Source organism: Acomys minous, assembly GCF_964271855.1.
Source record: "Acomys minous genome assembly, chromosome: 12".
Lineage (NCBI taxonomy): Eukaryota > Metazoa > Chordata > Mammalia > Rodentia > Muridae > Acomys > Acomys minous.
In genome coordinates, this window is record NC_140493.1 from 10,149,613 (window position 1) to 10,173,366 (window position 23,754).

Genomic DNA, 23,754 nt, shown 5'->3' on the forward strand with positions numbered 1-23,754 from the left:
AGGAAGAAACAAACTTGATGAAAATTAAACATAAATTTAAGCCAAAGGGAGCCGTCTATTCTCTTTCTATTTAGAGAAAGACTCACTTCATTACTCTTTTTCTAGCCCCTAGAGTATCAGGGAACAGGAGCCGAGGATGTGTGCATCCATCCATCTGAGATGTTCCCTATAGAAAAGTAAGTCATCCCTCATTGGATTTTTTAAAAATTGTGATATCTTAGCAGTTATCCTGCAGTTCTGCCCAATTTCTCGCATATAAAAATATTCCATGGTCAAGACAATTCATTAGGGCTTCAAGAATAATCCTCCTCCCCACCCCACCCCTAGCAAGGGTTTCTCTGTGTAACAGTGTAGGATCCTGCTATCAGGGTTGAAGGCAGGCATCTCCCAATAGCCTCTGGAGTTGGTGTAAGACAAAGAACTCCCTTTCTCACCCGGGTTCCTTCTCTGTCCAATCTAGGAAATCCCAGAACCTCTAAGGAGCATCACAACCCTTTCCTGGAAAGAAACCCATTCATCAAACACCTAGGGATTCCTGGAAACACCCTATGCTAATGAGATGTCTTGGTGTCTTGGCTTTCAACCAATGACCCTTGACCATACCTGGAGTTCTTTCCCCAGCTTTAGAATAATTAAATACTGTTTTCCTCCTCTTATGCTAGGGCTGTTTTGTTACCTGTAGATCAAGTCTCCTTGGTAACCCTAGCCCCAGCGAATCAAACACATTTACATTCAAAACTCCTCCCACTGCCCGAGGGTTATAAGTCCTGGATTCATGAAATGAATGCCTTCTCACTCCACTCCTCCACCATGACTGCCTAAGATTTGTCATTTACTCTGGGGGAAGGAAGGGTTACTGAAGAAGACCTGCTGAATGCCTTGAGCTTGACTGCAGGTCAGTCAGCCACGAGCTATGGCCGCCACAAGCTTCTGCTGTTCACTGGCGTGTGGAACTTCCTCGGCGGCAGCATCTGACCTGAGTCTTGCCGGGGCCTCTGGTACTAGCAATCTCATTTAAAAGAGCTAACCGTAACATCCAGTGAGGCCCTGGTGAGTGAAAGGGCCTTAGCTTGAGCCCTATAGTCCATCCTGAGAGAACGGAACCCTGGGATCAAGGGCTCCTCTGTTCCCTTCAGGAAGCAAACCAGCTTGGGAGAGAGACATATACGTCTATTTCCTGTCTGGGAGTACTACAGCCAAACCCCAGGACAGCCCTGGCTATCCTGGACTTGTCCTGTAGACCAGGCTGGCCTCGAACTCACAGAGATCTGTCTGCCTATGTCTCCTGGGTGCTGGGATTAAAGGCATGCACCACTATGCCTGACAAGAGCAAATTTTACTGTTTTTCTCTTTGTTAATAATTTTATGTTGTACTGAGAATCGAGTCATTACTTGGTAGATGACACACAGTTTCATATAGGACAAAATTAACAAGGCTGTATTCTTTCATAAAGCTCTGCACAACCCTGCCAAAGCAGGGCCAGGGTTTGGCCAGCTCATACTGTAGGTAACAACTTTCTGCCCAGGCCCTCTTCACACACCCAGTTGCACCCAGAAATACATGTGATGATTTTCCTATTTGCTTTTCTTTCCGTGTGTGTGTTTGTGTGTGTGTGTGTGTGTGTGTGTGTGTGTGTTTTCATTTTTACAAATCAGAGGGAACAGAAAATGACCAAGGAATGTGGTGATGGCAGATTCTCAAATTCTCTGGGGTTTGATTTCATAATGTTAACATGGAGAGACTATGCCATTGGCATATCTTGATAAATAAATTAAAAGTGTAATGGCAAAAAGAAGAAGAAGAAGAAGAAGAAGAAGAAGAAGAAGAAGAAGAAGAAGAAGAAGAAGAAACCCTGCAGATGGGTTATTAGTGGCGTGGCTGGGCAATCACAGGATATCCACGCTTCAAGCATGACATAGCTGTGACTAGAGCAAACGAGCCTTCAAGGTCTTCAAGGTGGATACAAATGTAGACAGATGAGCACAAGTGGGCACCAGAACCACCCAGAATGACTTTTAACCAGCTCCAGGGGATCCAGTGTCCTCTTCAGGTGTCTTTGGGCATGTGTGCTCACACAGGTATATAACCACCCCCAACGCCACAAAAAAAAAAATACACACAATTAACAGAAAGTGTCATGTGAAACAATTTGGAAGGACGCAATTGGCCAGTCTATAATGAATGAAAGTCCCTGACTGCAGAACAGTGACAAGTCCACAAAGCAAAAACCATGAGCTTTGTTTACCGCTGTTTGGAAAGTATTATTCGACTTTACCACTTCATCTAAAAGTTAGTCATTAAAGGAAAAGAATCAAGCATTTATCTTTTCAGAGAATAGAATGGAGGGTAAGGAAATAAATCTGTGGGTTGAGGGAACTTTGCCAGTGAATATCACTTAGATTAAGAAAGATGACATAATTCAAAATCAGTTTAACCCATAAAATATTTGACTCAAGCAAGCATGAGAACCGGCGGGTCCCGGCCAGTGATTTCATAGGTACCAAGTGTCAGCCTCCAGATGTCCTGCTAATCACAAAGGGGAGGGTTTTGATAACAGATGGAGATTCCAATCTAACTCGGTGATCGATCAATAGCACAGCTAGGAAACCTAACATCGCTGGCCTCCTGAGAAGATGCAGTCTGAGCACAAGGCATCCCTGAGAACACACCGCTGGACAGCTTCAATTTGAGATTGCTGCCTGTTCAGAACACATGCTGGGGCCGGAGGATCAGTAAGATGACCACAGCACACAACCGACTACTGAGACAGGCCTCATTCATCAGACAACTGGCTTGATCCCAACTTGCTGATGGTTCGACAGGGCAGCAGGTCAGAGCCTCAGTGCGTGTTGTCATTTGTACTTGGGATCATTTCCTGTATCTAATGATGTGCTAGGGTGTCAGACACGTGGGTACCCAAGCAAAGTCACTGGAACACTCCTAATGAGCCTAACTAACTGAGCAGGCACATTTAAAAAAGAGCGTAACATAGCTGGTTGTGGATTTGCTAACCATATCCTGTTTTTTAAGGTACAGCTTGGTTAGCATATTGGCAACCTGCAAATGGTTACAGAAGAACTATTCTTCTGTCTATGTGTCTTCTGGATACACAAAGGCCTGTGGGATTTGTATGTTGGTAAGACACCTAAGTAAATGTAAAACATCAAGTGATAGAAAACATGTTTGTGGGCCTGAGAACACTGTCTTGTCAGAAAAATAGCAAAGCCCTTGATAAAAGTTGCTTTTGTCTTCACACTCTTACTTGAAGATTTATTTTCTCTTATGATTATATTGACTATAACTTAATGAATATGTGCACAATTTTAGTTCTTTCAATTTTATAATAATACTTACATACGTGCATTATTACCACCAATGGATTTTAAGTGATTTAGCTACATGGGACTATTTTTTTTACTAACCCTTTAAAAGTCTAAAATTCAATCTTCTGAGTTACATAATACCAGCAGTTACATAATATTTTGTATGTTTCTATATATGAGATCTATGTTTATAATTTAAGTTGTTTTTCTTGACTGAAACAAAATAGCTGAGCTCCAAGAATTATAGTTACAAATTAATTCCTATGGATATATGTCTAAACAATCAACAATAGTTTTAAATAAAACCAAATTATGGGAAACTATTATGATTTTAAATGAGTTAGCTATAAAAGGAGACAGGGCAATAGATGGGATCGATATTAATAAACACAGTGATGAGGCTATGATTGCAAACACAGAAGACTTCATGCAGCTCGAACTTGCAGGTGATTTGTATTTCGTGCCCTTTATTAACTGGCATCTAATGAGTTTTTTTTTTCTACCGTATTACATCAAATGTTCCTAATAAAAACCTTCTGTTTTTCCATGTAAGTTGCACCTTTTTCATAAAAAAATTTCAGAAACCTTTGACTTACTAAATAAAGTTGTCACTCAAAGCTCATTTCCCATTTAAACACGGGGAAGTGGAATAGATGCGAATTAATCCTGCACATTGTTTTCACTTGATGAGGTCTCCAAGACATCTTTGTCCTGTCCCCTTTAATGGACTCATCAGTCAACTCCCTATCATTTTAAACAGAAAGATGTAATCTCATGACGCTGTCCTTCATGCCTTTGGAAATTATTATAATTTATCCTTAAAGCGCATTCAAAAATTAAGAGCGAGGAGACTCCGCTTTATTTGGATACCGTGATATTGTAACAATAACACGCTGATTACAATGAGAGGCCTAAGAATACTCTTCCGCGTTGATTACTCATGTTATATTCAAAACTAGCAGCTAACGCGGACAATGCTTCAGCCCAATTACTTAATATTCTCCCATGCTCAGAAACTATGCAGCTGGGGAATGGAGCTATTCTTGACTCCATTTATCTGTGAGTGCAGAAAAAAAAAAAAACAAACCTAATAATAAGTGACTTCTCGATATCATGCAAATCTCTCTAAATTCATGCTGTTGAGATTTGGGTTTTAATATTATTTTGCAGCACAGTCTGGACATGAGCACTTGTATTTGTTTTCTTAAAGCATGCCCTTCACTCTCTGCTGGTTTCCCTCTGTTTCACATGCTAATTTGATTAATGAAATTCACAGAAATGAATGGGAAAGGGAGGGTAAGATAGATATTTGACAAATATTTAATTAAAAAAACACTGAAGAGTTTGGTTTTTTTTTAAAAATTCTTATCATGTTTGGGTATATTTTTATACTCTTAATTAATTTGTTAGAACTTGTCATTCACAGGTTATTACTTGATAAATTTTGCTAGTTTCATCTCTGGAGTTCTTAGAATTCTAGTCTTTTAATATGTTACTTGTTCCCGGCTGGCTTCTAGCCTTGGGGCATCCAGACACCTTTTGGAACCGGTGCTGGAAAGAGTGAAACTCAACTGGGCAAGTGGGTCAGCAGGATGCTGGTCTCAGTGGGGCGGAGGAAGCCAGCTCTGAGTAGGTTTTCAGTAAAACAGCTCCTCTTCCCTGGGGGAGTAAGGGCTATATAAACATCGGGGAAGTGGGCAGGGGTTTTCGGGGGGGTTAATGTAAATCACTGGTTGGGGCTAAGGTGCTGGGGATACTTCATTTGCATGGGGAGGAGTTCCAGGTGCTAGCTGGACATATCCTTATAAGGAAATAGGAAGTTTTAACCTGGAACCTGGCCTTCAAGCTTCATGACTGCTTTCAGGGTGGCAGAGGGTAGCAAGGCACTGGGGCACGCAGGCTCAAGACAGGGAGGGAACAATTCTTATCCTGCCAGTCTCAAGATGAGATTTTTAGGGTTTGGACATGTCTTGACCACTCTTGCTCCAGGCCAGGACCCCTCCCCCCTGCCCTCATCTTTTGGTTCATTTGCCTCACAGCTACTGTATTGTTTTTATATTCAATAGTAAGAAACTTAGATTAATACTGCCAAGGACTCTATCCTTTTTCCCTTCAATTGAAAGCATTCTTTGGCTTTTCACTGCTAATTGTCTGTGACAAGATTCTAATCTGTGATGAACAAAGTAGAGATGCAGGAGGGAACTGCTCTGTGACCTGAGGCACCAGTGGCCTCTCTCTATGTGTTCCTGACTCTGTCCCCTTTCTCTATGTGTGTGTCTGTGTGTCTGTGCCACACCCACCTTGTGTGCCCACAAGTGTGTGTGTTGGTTCATGAGGTAGTGAAAGGAAGGCACGATTTCTGTTTGCTTGTTTTTTGAGGGATGAAGGTAAGCATATGGCATACACAGTGCATATATTTGAGTTGAAGCTCTGGTGAAAAGTCAGTCAGTTTGACTTATCAGACAGGTGGATTGTCGATACAAAGGCTGCTTAAGAAAGAGGAAGAAGCTTGTTAATGTCTGGACTTCCTGGGCTGTGGAATAATAATTTGTCGTAGTCAATGAAGCCATAGTTTGGATAAACTTTGCACACAATACACAAAACCTGTGGTATTCACCTTTGCTAGGTTTGTTTTTAATACTTTTATCATGTTGTTGTTTGAGCCATAGTTAAACTGTCATCTTTGAGGTAGATTCTTCCACAACTTGTCCTTATAATCTCCCTCCTGTATTATGGTTTGGATCTGGACTGGCCCCTAAAGGCTTCTGACTTGAAAGCTTGGTTCTCCATTATTAGTGATAATGGAGGTGGTGGCAACTTTAGGATGGGATGTCCTAGTGGAAGGTCACTGGGGACATATCCTCAAATGGGGTTCTGTATCCTGCTCTCCCCACTGTCCTCCTTCATCCTTCCATCCTTCCCTCCTTTCATTTTTTTTGCCCTCCCCCTCTTCCTTCTTCTCTTTCCCTCCCAAAGAGGTGAATGTAGCTGCTCCACAACATGCTTCTTGTTGTGACCTCATCACTGGCACAGGAATCACGGATACAAAGACCAGGGTCAGAAACCTCTGAGTTTGTTGTGAGTCCAAATAAATATTCCCTCTTAGAAGTTGTCTAAGATATTCTGTTGGAAAAGTTACACTTAAATTTTTATGTTATCAATATGCACAATAGACACTTAGGTCTTTGATTGATGTACTATCTTTTATTTCTAGAATATTCCTTACATTCATATTTGTCTAGTAAACTATTACTCTTACTTTATGGTACAATTTATACAACACATCTTCTATGAAGATTTCCCTAATAAATTTTTTTTTATAACTCCCTGCTCAGAGCTGCCCATGTTTAATTGCTAATCACTGTACTGAAATACTGAACTGTCCTCCTTAAAATATATCTGTTATTTGGAGAAGTCATTGGTACTTAATCAAGGCTCAGTCTCTCACAACAATCGGCATGATTAACAGTCCTATTGTTTCCAACTTCTTTAGATTTTCTGCTTATTAAATGGTGGGGGTTGGTGCAGAAAAAAAAAACCCGTGAAATGCCATTAGTAACTTCAGCCTTGTTAATAATGAGTATTTTAATTATAATATCCTTTCTGTTGCGTGGATGCATCTGTGCTGCCTTTCTGAATTGAACTGACTCTGCCATAATTTTTAGGACAGCTTTTGAGCAGCTGAAATGTTTATTGCACTTGATGCTTATGCGCTGCTGAGTGCAGGGAGTGAGAATGCAACAAAGAAAAGGAGCAAGCCACCATCTGCTAGGTACAAACGCTTGTGATGAGCACTTGGTGGTAGAGCAACTTGAGAAGGAACAAAAAATAGTCTATATCGGGGTATCTGAAGTAGAATTTTACTGAATATAATATTTTAATGCCAAGAGAGCAACCAAACACTTCTGCTTCATGAAAACGGGCTTGTAGAGAGGTCTGTATGTATCTCAGATTTCTTTCAACCCAGTGTCTTTAGTTCTATAGGTCATTATAAAATTAAATTGAACCCTCAGTTCACCAGGAGCATAGGAATTCTCAATTTTTCCAAGAATTACTGAAAATTACTACCGAGAGGCATGTTTACCATGATCCATCAAAGGGTATTGCAAGGAAAAGACATGGCAAAACATGAGAAGACTCTCGCAATGATCATGAGAGTTTCCGTTCATTGCAAAAATGTACCTCCATGTTCCTCATTGTGTACCTAACAGACTTTCAGAGTATGTGGGTACAGCAGTTATTAAGTAGAAGGAGAAAGAAATAGGCAGACTTATATTTTTAGATAAGAGTCCAATACCTAAAAACTGACAAACAATTAGAAATGAGATCAGTTAGCAATGTTGGAGATTTGAGGAATGCTCTCAGCCAATTGGACTTAGTTGATGTTCAAAGGACAGTATACTCAGTAGTGGGGTAAAGGACAGTTAAAACATCTACCAAAATTATACAAATTATGGGCAATAAAATGTACCTCTAAATCTGTTAAAGCAGTCAAATAATGAAAAAAATGTCCTCCCAGAACAGGAAGTTGATTAGAAGTCAATAATAGAAAGATATATTATTGTCTTCATATGTGTGGCAAACAAAAGCTGGAAGTGAGTCAGCCAAAATGAACTAAAAATATAAGTAAGAGAGAATTTTGGGTAAAATAGAATGAAAGCACAATTCACCATTTTGGAGATGTTGTTGGTCTTAAAGGCCACAACGGTCCCTTCAATATTCACGTGTCAAATGCAGAACCTGCAAATATGTTATTTTCCACAGCAAGGAGACTTTATAGATATGTTAAGGTCTTCTGCTACCCAGCACGTAGCTATATATTATTTTTCATCTCATCTGACATTCTTTGCCTTAATCTTACTACACTGGAATATACACATTCAATTTTATTATTGAATAATTAAGGATTTCTCCTCAATATTCAAGGATCTTAAAGCTGTGGAATCATTAGGGCCTCTTTTTTTTTTTTTCCTGCTTGCTGATGGATGCTTTGTCCTCCGATGGCCTTTCCTCTGAATGAGGATAGGGCATCTAGGAACTCAAGCTCAAGGTCTATGTGCTCTGCGTAGAAGAACACCGAGTCTATTAATCCAGGTCCAACCCTTTTAACTCTCTTTGGCCTAATGAATCCTTCAAGGCCCTGCCTTGAACTTCAGCCACATTATAGGTTGAGGCTTCATTATATGAATCTTGGCGAATTCAGTTCTGTCTATAGTAGGAGATGTGAATAATCCCCGCAAACATCCCTTACGTTCCAGAATGTTTAAGTTAAATAGAAATAGAGCGATTTAGCCAAATCTGCTCTCTAGAACTCTAGGGTTAGTGTATGAGTGTGAAATGATAAAACCACCTTGGTGAGCACTTTGGTTACTCCTTAGAGCAAAACCACATCTGCCGTAAGGCTCTGCCTTTCCACACCAGGCTCTTTCTCATGAGAGAGCACACGTCCATATGAAATGATATACATTAGGGTTCACAGAAGCTTTATTTGTTATGGCTAAAATAAAAGTAAGAAGATGAAAGAAGTGCCCCTATCCATCGATGGATGAACAGGCAATGCAACTGTGGTCTGCCCGCTGCATGGAGTACTTCCTGTCCAGCAGGGGAAAACATTGAACTACATAAGGATATATGCTTAGGTGATTCTTGATGACTCTCAGCATAATTCTGCCTAACAAAACAAGCCAGACACAAAATATTTATCATATGATTTTATTTTTTTTTTATAAAGCCTTTGGAATACACAGTTAACTCACAGAAGCAGATCTCTGGGTCCTTGGTAACATTCCAGGGAAGGGGTGATCAGGACCAAAAGGACATTCCTCTTGTGAGATGGAGTGGACGCCGTCATTTATTTCTTTTTTGACATGTAGTGCCTATTTCACGGTTCAGTTCATTTTTATGACAAAGTGTATTTAATTGCATACTTCAATTGCTCAGTCTATTTTATCTGAATTATTCCTCCAAGAAATCTGTTAATGCAATATAGACACAATGGAAAGCAACTACTATACAAATACTAAAATGACCATAATAAAAAGATTTAAGTAAGTGCTGGAGGAATGTCTAGAACCTGCAAGTTTTATAAACTGCTTGTGGGGATGTGATGTCACAGGTGCCCTGCAAAACAGTTTGGGTTGTTCACAAGGGCTGAACATATAGATATCACTGACTCAGTGATTTCACTTTGTGGGTTCTTATCACAGATGTATATGTACACACACACACACATATATATATATTATCTATATGCAAGTGTTTTTAGTAACTTTATTTATTATAAATGAGAAATAAATGGAAGGTTCTATCAACTATTCAATAAAAATTAAAAAAACAGAATACTCACACAGTAAAATCATTATCACCCCAAAGCATTGATGTGTACAGAAACAAGAATGAAACTTGAGCAGCTCTCAGAGCGAAGGGAAGACACAAAAAAAATGTATAGTGTAACATCGATTTATGTGAAATTTCTAAGAGCAGAAAACAGGTCAGCATTTGTCTGGTGTTTTGGGAGTGGCACTTGGCTGCAGGTGGACTTGATAATATCCGGAGGCTTCTCAAAGTGCTATGAGTCTGGAATGTCATGATAGTCGTGCCACTGTCATTATACGCATCTACTAAAATGTATTCTGCATATCTTACGTGGATGCCATGTAAGTATATAAATCAGCAAAATTCCCAAAAATACACATATGATGAGAAAAAAGCCACATACCATGTGCCATACAAGGTTACAGTGACAAACAATATATAGTTGATGACCACAACATTGCAACACTGGGCATATGGTAAGGTAGGCGTCTGTCTCCCTTCCCCTGTGTAGATGGCCTGAGGTCACTTTGTTGACACCTGAAGTTGACACTAAGGACTTAGAATAAAGATTTTGGCTGCTTTTCTAGTTGTCCAGTAAGCAAGTACCTTCATGTACACACACACACACACACACACACCTCTGTGTGCATGCATTTGTGTGTGTGTGTGTGTGCGCGCGCGCGCACGCGTGTGTGCACAGTGGTTCCCAGCCCTGAACCTTCATGTGCACACATGCTTCTGTGTATGTGTGGCTTCCCAACCCTGCAAAGGAGATGGTGATGTAGTTACTCTCCAGACATCAATGCGGAACAGGTCTAAGGGGTGACATTTGTAATGGCTCTGAGGTATTCAGAAAAGGAAACTTGCCATAGTCTGTACAGATTTAATGACTAACAGGCCTGTTTTCGACTTCCCAGCTGTCACCTCTTCCCTGTGTTTATTAGTTGTCTACTGTAAAGGGAACAGCTGGATCAACAAGACAGTGAGTAAACTTAACACACATCGTGTCTGCCAATAAAACTAAAGACAAGTCCAATTTCTTTGGGAGGGAATAATGAAGTTAGCACTCTAGTCTTGCAGGTTTCCTTAATGTAATTAGAGAGGATGTGCCTGCCTCTCCAAACACACTGTTCTCTGAGTTCTGTTTCTTTCAAGTGCTTGAAAATACTTGCTTGAAAAAAACCTGTGAAATACCCCAGGTGTATACTCCTAGACTGTTGTTATATGCAGGAAGACATTGCTTTTAATACTGGCTAATTTTCTTTAGGGTGACAAAAGTGACTAAGTTAATTCTCTCAGATAAAAAGGAACAGAATGGCCAGGGCATATGGTAGGCATATGCCTTATTTATAAGAAATTGTCAAGCAGGACTCATAGCATTGTGTATTTCCACCAGCAATGTGTGAGTTGCAGTGTTGGACCAACTGACATTGAAATCAACAATCAAATATAGAGTTATATTGCACCCACAATTAACAAAATGTGGAAGGACTTAAAGATCCAATTCTTTGTGTGATGTAATTTATCATGTGGCTAAGTCACTAAAGGAAGCACAGGTTTGGTTAACTGGAGTAAGGAGTTGAGTGACCACTTGAACAACTCTAGTCTTAGTATACATCAGTGGTTCTCAATCTGTGGGTAGCAACCATTTGGGGGAGGGTGTCAAAAGATCTTTTTACAGGAGTTACCTAAGATCGTCAGAAACACAGATATTTACATTATGATGCATAACAAAATTACAGTTACAGTGGTAGCAATGAAATAATTTTATAGTTGGGCTACCACAACATGAGGAACTGTATATTAAAGGGTCACAGCATCAGGAATGTTGAGAGCCATTAGTGTACATGAAAGATAAGAGGAATTTGAGTTAAGACAAATGGACTAGAAAAGACAAGGTTACAAAACCAGGAAACGTTATGCCTACCCTGCAGAATAAAACTAAGCTTATGTGAAGACAGGGGTAAGAGGATGGAAAACAAGTCCAAGATCCTGGGGCTGTAGTTCCAAAAACAGACATTCATAGTATGAGGCGACCAAGGCGGAAGATGACCGTGGGGAGGGGGACTTTTGTTTATTGTTTCTGTCTATTGTTTACTGAACTTTTTAAGTGCATCTGCAGGGCTTGGAAGAGAAGGTGGGTTGGAAAGGTAGATCTCAGGCATCACACCCCAGGCACCAGAGTGGAACGGGAAGGGACTGCGCTCTGGCCAGCACCTTGAACAATGCTCACACTGTGAAACCAGAGGGAAAGGGTCCACAGCAGGAAGCAACAGAGGGAACCACAAAAGGACTACAACACTGGGCTCGCTGACAGGGAAAGGAGAAGAAGCATCTGAATTGGTTGTTTTCAAAATCTGTTTTAATACGTTTTGCCAAATGTTTGGATGAAGAACTGTACAATTTGTGAATCTGATGTACAGAAAGATTTCTTTTTCTGAGTTAAAGCCAAATAAACTGTGATGATCTATAGATAAGCTGGGAAATTGGCCACTGAGACAAGCTTGCTTTCTTTCTTTCTTTCTTTCTTTCTTTCTTTCTTTCTTTCTTTCTTTCTTTCTTTCTCCCTCCCTTCCTTTTTCTTTTTCTTTTTTTATTGGCAGAGTGTGTTTTGTTTGTTTGTCTGCTTTTACTTGAGCAACAGAAGGATTTCAAGTAAGCAAAAACACATGACTGAACAAGACTCTGTATAGCCAGCCTCCAAACTTGGACACACAGACACAGACACATAGACACAGGCACAGACACACACACACACACACACACACACACACACACACACACACACACACAAAGGATTAAGTCTTTTATCAGAATGAAAACAACAAACCATAGTATTAAAAGATTATTGTTTGACCTATGCATTTGGATTTGCAACTCTATACAGAGATCACAATTAAACCATGGTCTCCAAGGTGGGAGAATCTATCTAATGATAAAGACCTATCCTGGTTCAGCTCTCTCACTTCTGGAGAATTGCCAGAGCCTACACTTTCCCTCAAGGTGCACGGTTATCTCAGAGCAGAGATTAATTTGAGATGCTAATGCTTATATCATCAGATGCTCTTATTCATAGACTGTGACCGTTTTAATTTGCAGTCTATGATCATAAACGAAGATTTTATTGGCCTATTTTATTAGCACAGACCTTTCTTGCTTTTGGTTTTTTTGTTAGTACCTGCATGGGAGTGCTTGACTGGCCATTTTTTTTAGGCTGTAGAAAAATCTCTCCAGAAAAAAGCTAAAGATGAAATGTGTCAAGCCTGTGTAGTATAATTTAAAATGTTTCCCATATTAGAGGACTTTCGCATTAGATTTATTTGTGTATTCCATATATTCAGCCCAAACACAATTAAGTACCACAAGCCTTTCATTATGTTAATGAGGATTATGAAAATTTCTAGATGTGTTAAAAAAAAGGAAGGAAGCAGTTTACGTCTTTGGAGGTATTTGTGTTTTGGTAAGCTGCGATGTTATCTAATATAATAAGTTGTGTTTCAAGAGTTTTTTTTTGAAGGCTAATATTTGGAACTGAGGATGTAATTTGTCACATAAATACAGAGATATTAATGCCATAATCCTGCCTAGCCGGTGACATGTGTTGTTACTGAAACTAATATTCCAATGGGATGTGGTTCTGTTTAGGGGGATGCATTCAGCGATGCCTTGTTGACACTGAGATCACTTCTCAACTGTGCCAGGAACTGACCCTCCTGCTGCTGCTCTGCCTCCTGAGATTAGTGGGAGGCTCCAGAAACAAGTGGGAGGGAACCTAGTGTGGTGAGTGTCTGGTTGAGTAGGGGGTAAGCATGGGGTATATAGGAGAGTCCAACACTGGAGTAGGGGTGTCTGTTACTCACTGAGGCCTTTGTGCTCATTTTGAAACAGTCCATCTCCCTTTCCAGTACCCCAGAAACAAGTCCAATGGCGGCATTGCCAATTCAGGATACTTCAACCCATACTGAAAGGAAATGGCCTTTCAGATCCACCCTGCTGAATTTGGGAACCATTCTCAGCCCACCTTCTCAGATTCCGGGAGCTGAAAACTGCTTACTAAAACCTCCCACTTGGAAATCAGAGCATAGATCCATAGGCACCACTTCTCCTCAACAGGGCGTAACTTAGTTGCTTCGAAGGAGAGTATTTGCAGAGGTACATATCACCATAGCAACCGGACTTTCAAGCAAGACTGTGGAAATAGAACTTGAAAGCCACACAGAAACAAGTCTATCTAGCCCTGGCTTCAAAAGGACTGTGTCGAGTGGGAGAGAGTCATGATTACATGCCATTTGATCTATCTTTGCTCAAAGGCAATGAGCATGCTCTATCAATCCCTGGCACTTCTGAGACAAGGAAGAACGTGTTCCCTGCCCCACTATTGATTTGCTGTAGGCAAGCTATCCTAGGAACACGCCTCTTCCCCGATACTGTGTGGCTTGAATTAGCCTAGCATGTATGACGACACACAGCTGACATTAGTCTCTCTGTTTTAAAAACCATAATTGACATTGAAGGAGTTCTTTTCTTTTTCTTTTAAAACAGCCTATGTTTATTGTGTTGTCCCATCAGTTTACAGCCCCTGTCGGGGGGAGATGGAATATTTCCTGGTACAAAAAACATAAAAAGTAAACATGAGGCAGCAGGTATCTGACAAACCAGGATCACAGTTTGGAATGGAAAGGAAATGCAGATTACAAATCTCTGGCCTTTAATATGGGAGGAACTCCAAATGCTACCTTTTGCCTTGCCTTCACTGCAAAGTTCCATGTTGACTTGACAACTCCCTGACAATAGCGACACTAATTAAGTGGAGTAGGTAAGGCTAGAAGCCAGTCTGACTTCTGAATTTAGAGATTATAGAACTATGACAGAAATTAAAGACAGAGGCTTAGCATGAGTGTTCACAATGGGAAGGAGAGACCACCATGAGCAACACTCGAAATAGCTACAGTCTAACTGTAAGAGTAAGTTTATTATTTAACAAAGGTGCTGCCATTGAATTTCACTAAAATCAGTTTATATGCATTCATTCATTCATTTTATTTTCTTGAGTTTGGGTTTTTTCATGTAGACCAAACTGACTTTATCCCCGAGAGCCTCCCGTTCTCCATGTCCCAGTATTACAGGATGTGCAGTTACCATGCTTGGCTTAAAATAGTCTTACTAATAATTGAAGTGTTTGTCTTCTATGTAGCGCTGAGTGATAGGAGTATAGGGAAAGCTTGGGACTGTACTGTTCTAAATTTACCCTCCCTTCCCCTGAGAAGGAGAGTATTGCATTACAGGCACATCACTGCTCTTCATGTCCAAGTTCATTTCCCTCCCACATGCTTTTCCAGGAAATCACTATTTTTTGAGTGCGTGTTTAAAGTCTATGCTGTCAAGCATTAGGTAGAGCTGTGGCTGATTGCTATATCAACATTTAAACTGATTTTTTTATAGCTATACATAAATTCGTACATCTTTTGGAATAGAGTGTGATTTTTATATGTATACACATTGTAGAATTCCTTTGCAATAAGAATACTCAAAGTGTACTCTTAATTATTTCAACATGCATTATTGTAAACTGTAGCTATTCCACCGTGCAGTAGAGCAACCAGGCTTATTCCTCCTGCTTAGCTTGTATTTACTTGTATTTATTGATCATTCTCCTTAGCCCCTTATCTCCTTCCTGCCCAGCCTTTGGAACCCACTCAGTTCTGTACTTCTGCAAGAATGGCTTCTTCCGAGTCTGCCTAGGGTGGAAAGCAGACATTGTTTGTCATTTTCCATGTAGCCTGTTTACATCAACCTATTGTCCTCCAGTTTCATGCATGTTGCCAGAAATGACAAGACTTCATTCTATTTTATGGTCTAAGGATTTTCACTGTGTGCACATGAAACACTTCCTTTGTCTCTTGTCAAGTTGATGGATACTTAGTTTGATTCCATACCTTGGCTATTGTGAACAGCGCTTCAACAAACATGGTGCTGCACATGTCTCTTCAACACACAGACTTTACTTCTTTGGACATATATTTAGTTTTAATCACTTCTATTCTAAGCTCAAGCTCTTTACTTCAATGTAATCCTGTTTGCATTTTTTTATTTTGTTAACTGTGTTTTTAGAAGCCCTTTTATTGACTTAGCTATTTGTTGAGACGAAGTCATGCTTAGTAACCCTGACTGGCCTTAAACTCACCATGTGGCTCAGACTGGTCTTGAACACGTGGCATTTCTCTTGCCTCACTCTCTCAAGTGCTGCAATTACGGGCATGAATATTTCTGGAGGGCTTATCAAAGCAAATCCTTATGCAGACCAAAGGACCATCCTTGTTCCAAGTCTCAGAAGAAAAGCTGTCTTTCCTCCATGCTGTATGATATCTGCTGTGGGCATGTCACACACACAACCTTTTATCTTGAAGTGCATGTTTTGAAACCTATTATGTTAGAAATTCTCATTGCAGAGGAATTTTTATTCCATCAATATCCTTCTGATGATCTATGCTTTTTTTCTTTCATTCTGGCACTGTGAATATATCATATATATTGAATTATATATGTTGCACCATCTTACATTCTGGGATGAATTCCACTTGGCTATAGTAAATGGATGATACTTTAAATATGCTGTTGAATTAGCTCTGCTAGCATTTTATTGGATATTTTTTGCAATTATGCATAACAGGGATATTGGCCAGTAGGGTTACTGCTCATTATATCATTATAAAAAATTTTTAAAACAGAAAAACTCTTGACCTCTTAGTCATCCTTTACATTGTAGGGGAAGACATTTATATGCATCTATTTTTATATTTATACATATACAAACAATTCTGAGCATATTAAATTTGCTACTTATAGTTTTAAAAAATAGATGTTATATAAAACTCAACCATATCAATAATTTTAAATGCCCAATTTTGTAGTATTAAATATACCCACAGTGTTGAGTACCTGTCTTCAGAACTCTTCTCATCTTGTTAGAGAAACTCTACCCTGATTAAGCAAAGTCTCCCCATTTCTCCCCCTCTCCACTTCCTGGCAGCCCCCATTCCACTTTTCATCCCTGTCAGCACACGATAACTTTCCTCAGTCTCTGCTTTGGTTCCTGTCTCTAGATTCCTGACTTTGCTTCATGAATATATACTGTAAGCCCCCTCATTAGTTACCTTTGGTCACGGTATTTACCATAGCAACAGAAATCAAACTAGGAAAGTCTCTTCTCAGACAAAATTATTTGCAAGTATTTTTCCCTCTCTACACAGCATATTTACTCTGCTAGTAGTGTCTAATGATATTGTTTCATGGATTCCAGTTTATCTACTCTTTTGCTTTTTATTATATGCACTGTTGATATCATATCCCAGAAATAACCTGATATTTTCTTTGGAATTCTGTAGTTTCAGGTGTTTGTTCCATTTTGAGTTTCTTCAGTGTCATTTTTGCTGCGGCTGGCACATGGCTGTCTAGTTTGCGGAGCACTGATGCTCCATAGATGGTTATTTCCCACTAAAGGATATGGATTATTCATAAGAAATCATCTGACTGTATGTTCAAGGGCTTTTTTCCCTGGATTTTCTGTTGGCTATGTGTCTTCTTCATGCCAGCGTTGGTTACTTTTATATGCATCTGATTTACACCAGACTCTGTATTAATCTGAGATTTCATCTTGTGTTTTCCTCCTAACATTATCTTTATGAGATCTACTAATATTGATAGAGGCCAAATTCATTTTATTTGCTTTAAAATATAGATATTTTATTCATTTCTCTATTGAATATATGAATAAATAAAGCGTATGTGGGAGATTTTTACTATTGGAATAAAGCTCAAAATCAAATTTTAAAGGTCTCCTGTGGACATAGTTACATATCTTCACCCAGAAATTGTTTGCTGAGTGTTAGGGTAAACCATTCATTATTTTTTAGACATTGATGCATTAATCACAATTATATACTATTTATTACTTCCAACAGTGATGGTTTTGGGTCGGAAATTATCCATAGGTTATAGTTAATTAGTTTTTTTTTTTTTGCTAACTTACGTATGCATTTCATGTTTTTGTTTTGCAAGGAGCAGAGCAGTTTAACTGGAGTGTATTTGAGAAATGTGTGGAGAGCTATTAAGTTGAAGAGCACTTTGGGAAAGTGAATCCGGAGTTATTGAGGGATAGACTACATTAACATGTTAGAAGCTGACTAAGAAAGACATTTTTATATTATGGGACAACACTTTTGCTTGTAGTCTGTTAATCTGGAAAAGCAGGCTCAGCCTTTCCCAGTGGAAGTTAGTTTGGGGAAAAATAACTGGAACAAAGCCTTTTACGAAATAATAATATAGGTGAAACAAAGCTATCGTAAATTATATACTACTAACTGAGGGTGCAAGTTTATTTATGTAATTACCTGAAAATTGTAAGAATATTGTCTAAAATCTGGATACAAGAGATATCTTTAATCCTAGCTAAAAATCTAATTTCTATGGCTAAAATTACATGAGAAAAAAAGAATTTTAAACTACTAGCAAAATGTTCATGCTGAAAAGAAATCAGAAAACAGAGTATAAAACAACTTAACAAGACTCTAATTTTTCCAATCAAGTACACAAAACATTATACTAAAGTTAATTTTTTGACAGTTCAGAGGAAATTACCTACATAATTTCTAGTTATTAAATACATTTATTTTACAGCCAAATGGGTTGGATTAAAATGTTCATAAGTTAAAATATGGGAAAACATATAAATTATAATTGTGGAATGTTTCAAGTTTCCTAGTAAGTCAGTCCAATAAAATTACAAATTCATGGTAGAGATGGAAGAGCTTTTAAGTCTCAATACCTTTTGAGTCTGGTTTCAAAATATGTGACCTCGCAGTAATTATGACCAAGAGTTTTGCATGACAATTTCCATGGGAGCAGTGCCTGATTTCAAGGAAACTTGTCTTTCTTATCCCAGGGAGAGAACGATTCAGTGGGGATGATGGTGAGCACTCCTGGGTGAGGAGTTTAGATGCTGTTCAACACCCAAAAGGCCTATTTCCTGAGGCAGAAGAAGATTGACCATTCTTCTCGGCTCCTGGCACCACAGTCCCATGGGTACATGAGGCACAGAGTGGCCACTGGAAAACATCCCAGGCCGAAAGTTCTCAGCCATCACTTTCGAGCTTAATGCAGACTGTTTTGAGCTCATCCCTGGACCCTTCTCGGCAGTGAGATTGAAGGTCAAAGCTCTTGACTTCTGAGGAAGTCACATTATGACCTCTGTCTTAAAGTTATAGGGCTTTCTCTTGGGGTTTAACTACTCAGAGAAGAACACAGCCAGCCAGCTACAATCCGATCTGAAGTCCACGCTCCGAAGAGGGACACAGAGGTAGCCTGGAAAGGTATGGCCACGTAGAAGCATGAGATTTGCCTAAAATTTGTGGCTGGAGACCGTGTGAAAAAACAGGATGTCTTTTGGATTCTATCTGAAGACGGTCTAGGCTAGCATGTACAAACACAATCTGAGACTCAGATGAGCTTGTAGAAGCCTTTGTTAAAATCTGTCCCAAATTTGTGCACAAGATCATGACTTCCAAGGAAATAATACAAGCTGACTCAGGAAAAGTGTAAGTCGGTTAAGATAAATGTTTTTCTTCTGCATTGATAAAGATGAAACTTCTGTCATTAGGCAGAATGGAGATACAAGGTAGAAAATAATCATAACTGAAGATAAAAAGTTAAAAAAGTTCTTATTGGTTTTTGAAGTGTAATGGGACTGAGCTGGCTTACACTTTCAATTTCCCAATTCCTGGAAGAAACAGAGAAACGCAGCTGAACTTGCCATGCACTTTTGAAATCCAAGGGATGAAGGCTTTCAAAAAATTTCAAATCAATTTTAGTGAATTCTCTTTCAACCGTCAGATTTTAATAAATTTTGATGCACTAAAACACCTGATTCTCACATATAAAAGATGTCTTCATTTAAGAAGAATCTCAAAGAATGTACAGCTTTATAATAAATTTCAAATCGTTAAAAGAACCCCTGTGTGCTCATGTATTATTGATTTGCACAATTATGAGGCAAGCAGAGGATTGTATTTTGCACTACTAGCGTAACAAAGCGCCTCACTTACCTCCCTTTCTGAAATTATGCCTCTGATTTTACATAGCTGATAGCGTAGCCATTTGGGAACATAGCTTATTATGACCATAATTTGAAAAATTCAACAGGGACTGTCAGAACTTGAAATTCAAAATGATTTCCACAGATAAAATCAACAGGAGTGCCACCTCCCCTCCCCTCCCCTCCCCTCCCTCCCTCCCCTTGCCCTCCCCTCCCCCTCCCCTTACATTCCCCTCCCCCTCCCCTTGGCTGCTTCTATGCTTCAGTTTCTGAAGTAAACATTGTTAATTACTGCAATTTTCATTATCTGATCTTCCTGAGAAAATGTGATTTTTGTCCTTTCCTAAGTCCTTTCCAAATACAACACTGAGAAGTGACATTATAAAGACGTAATAATAAGATCTCACACACAAAAGGATGCAAATTTTGCATCTTATGAGAGAATAAATGGGCCCAGTCTCCACCAACACTGGCCCTTCTACTTTTTCTCAAGTTTGAATATAAACTTCCTGGCTTGGCTCTTCTGTGCTTGTTCTTGGGGTGTCTGGGACTCACGGCTGTCTGTGTGACACTAGCTTGGGAGACAGTCAGCTGGCATGACCTCAAATGCCTTTCCTTCTTCTCCTCTTCCAGGCACTACTGTTACCTGTGGACATCCCCCGCTTGTAGCTGTCCAGCAGCAGTTGGGTATCTGTGTGCTTTCCCTTTCTTCTTGTCAGCTTTGTGGGTTTGTATTTTCATCTCTCTGGGTTGAGGTATTCCTCTGTGCGTTAGTCAGTCCACCACTAGGGGATTCCTTGCTTCTGTCCCGAGCTGTAAATCTGGGTATTTTCTGGTTTGAGTTTTTTTCCCTACAATTCTCATATTTCTGCTGACATTATTCATCTGTTCTTTCAGATAATCTGCATTTCCCCTCGTACCTCAGAACCACAGTTATTTGATTTACAATTTTTGTCTGACACTACCAGGTTCCCTTCCACATCTGAGTGGTTCTCACACTTGTTTATTTTCTTCAAGTGTTTTCTTTCCCCCCTCAGCCCTTTGGTTTTCCTTTCTTGTTGAACAACGGACATGAAATGCTGTGTAAAAAAGAGCCTGCCGCAAGTAGGTCCTTGGTGCTGTGGTGGTCATATGTGGGAGAAGGAAAGTGTATTATCGTCCTATGATTGGGTCTTTGGTCTTATGTTGGGCCCTGGAGACAGCCAGATTTTGAACTTTATCTATTTCCCAGTTCAGCCCAAGAGAACTCCCTCCCCTTTATATGGGCGCACAATGGCAAGAGGGTGTGGAGTTGGGTTTCTCCACCCCACCCCCAACCCCCATGCAAAACAGATTACTATATATGGTGTGTAGCTAACTGATCTTCAGGCTGAGCATGGCTCACTCAGTAAAGTTCTCCAGGGTCCAGGAGAAAATGCCACATGTGGTGGTGTGCAACTCTAAGCCCAGTGCTGAGGCAGAGAAAGCAGAGCCCCCAGGGCTTGCTGGCTCACCATCTTACCTTAATCGGTGAGCTCCAGGCCAATGAGCCTGGGTAGTGGAATCTCATTCTTGAACACTGATGACACCCGACCTTCCTCTGACCTTCATATACAAACACATGTATGTCAACACCAACACCAAGTTCCCTCTCTCTCTCTCTCTCTCTCTCTCTCTCTCTCATATACAGACACACATTTATCCTCATCATCATAATTATGATGATGGTAATTATAGCTTAATTTCCCCCTTTCTGTGGCAACATCAGAAGCAGAGCCTTTGTCTGATATTCATTGTCAGTACCTCGTACAGTTAGTTCATAGAAGTAAACCTCAAAAAAGCTCAAGGGGGTCCCCCTGTAAGTGTTGCTGAGGGATTTTTAACTCTCGGATTGTCCACACTGATCTTCCAGAAAGATGCTGGTTATCATTGAAATTTGTCCCTTTACTAGAGCCCACAGAGGCTCCTGCTCTGGTGACTTGATTCTCACTGTCCCCTAACAGAGATGTTTACATGGTGATGGTGAGGACCATGGAAGGATAAGGCCGAGGCATGGTGAAGAGAAGGGAAAACTAACTCTCATGATGTTTGAAAAGGCCATATGGAAATATGGGAATGTACTGTTTCGTAAACATATATCTGTGCAAAAATGTGTGTGTGTGTGTATGTATGTGTGTGTGTGTGTGTGCAAGAGAGAGAGAGAGAGAGAGAGAGAGAGAGAGAGAGAGAGAGAGAGAGAGAGAGACAGACAGACAGACAGACAGACAGACAGACAGACAGAAAGAGAGACAGAGACAGAGAGACAGAGACAGAGACAGAGACCATTCCAGAGATTCATTTCTTCAGTTTGGCCAACCTCTTAAAGTCTCTACCACTTTGCAGTAACGCTGTCTACTTATGACTCCACCCATGAATGAAGGCCACCCTCACGCAGACACAGCTAGCAAGCACACCTCTGAACACTGCTACAGGGGTAAACAAGCCTTTAACACCTGAGACTCTGGGGACCGTTTCCTAGCTGAACCATAATATAAAGTGTGTGCTTGTCTCAGAACCCTGAAGCTTAGTGGCGGACCTCTGCTACCACTCTGAAAATAAAAGGGGACATGTCTGTGTAAACATTTGCTCAATATAAGTAGTGAGAGAATGCAGAACTCGGGAGACCAGGTAGGCATTAGCCTGAAAATTGGAAGGAGTTAGAAATAGCCTGATGGGAAGAAGCTATTGAAGTCAGTTTCAGCAGAGCATACAGACTTCTCATTGTTTGATGAGTGTGGCATGTGTATAAATATGGGCATACCCATACTAGTGGGTATCTCACCCTGGGTTTGTAACCACAGGCCTTTCATCCCATGTCCCATAATGACTCTATGACTTTATTATTTATGAATAAATGCCTAAGCCATAAGCTTTGGCTTCTTCCCTGACCAGCTCATAACTTATTTTCCCCATTTATTCTACTCTACGTGTGCTGCATGGCTGCCTACCTCTCCTCAGTTTCATGTGTCCGTCTTCCTCAGAGTCTGGGTGAATCTTCCATCTCTCTCCATCCCAGAGTTCAACTCTCTCTGTTCTGGAACTCCCACCTCCTACTTCCTGCCTCGTCTAACTGGCCATCAGCTTTTTATTGACAGGTGATGCCTCCATACAGCACACAAGAGATTCTTTCTACAGGGGATGCTTATACAAAGCCAGATACCCAGTTAGCTGGTTGGGATGCTGGTGGAGAAATTCAAAAGGTAGATGGGTAGATGAGCAACTGGGATAACCACCGAATAAGATGCTGTGATTTTCTGAAAAGCTCGTTAAATAAAGAGAACTGGCAGGGATTGATGTCACGGCTGAGTGTAGATCAGCTGAGAACAAGATTGCATTATCTCTCAATTCTGCATTAGTCCTAATATTTATCTGATCCTGTCATTCTTATCTTTTAAGAAAACCCGTAGTTATCCTATTACACTGACTTCCAATTTTCCCATCATCTGACTTTTTCCCATTGCCCTCCTTCAAATGAATTGACTGACAAATGTGGATTTCTTCCCCTCCCCCATTTTTCTTTTCCTCCCTCCCTCCATTCTTGCCTCCCTCCCTTCCTCTTCTTCCTTTTTAAACAATTTTTTTTTTTTTGAGACCAAGGTGTCACAGTGTAACACAGTTTAAGGATGAACAGTTCAAAGCTTGCCTCAACCTTCAGGCAACCTTCTCCTGTCTGTCAGATGTTTCTCTTTAACATGCTCGTGAGTTTGCAAAATAGATGCCCCATCTCCGTCCTCATTTCCTGCTTTAGAGCTTCTAAAATCCTTGGAATCTGGGGAACGATAAAGTGTCTTTTGTGCATTAGTGGGATTGTCTAGTAGGTGGGGGTTCCTACGTAGCTGAGAATGGGCTGGTTCACCAAAGAAAAAGGTATGTTAATCGTTTTCGATTTTCAACCTCGCCTGACAACCTCTGGAAAAGGAGAGGAACACGGGTTGTTGGGTTGATAACTGCAGATGATTTATCAGTTACACATGTGGAATGAAGCAGTCATAAAATCCCCTAAAGAT

General features: G+C 40.1%; 1 long non-coding RNA gene across 1 annotated transcript; it reads right to left on the minus strand.

Annotated features, from left to right (window-relative positions):
• Nucleotides 1-19,377: 19,377 nt before the first annotated feature.
• LOC311578308 lies at nucleotides 19,378-22,800 on the minus strand. Its single transcript, XR_014772821.1, has 3 exons — nucleotides 22,696-22,800; nucleotides 21,231-21,313; nucleotides 19,378-19,414 (listed from the first exon to the last, which is right to left on the minus strand). It is a non-coding gene; the product is annotated as an uncharacterized lncRNA (long non-coding RNA).
• Between the last annotated feature and the right edge of the window lie 954 nt (nucleotides 22,801-23,754).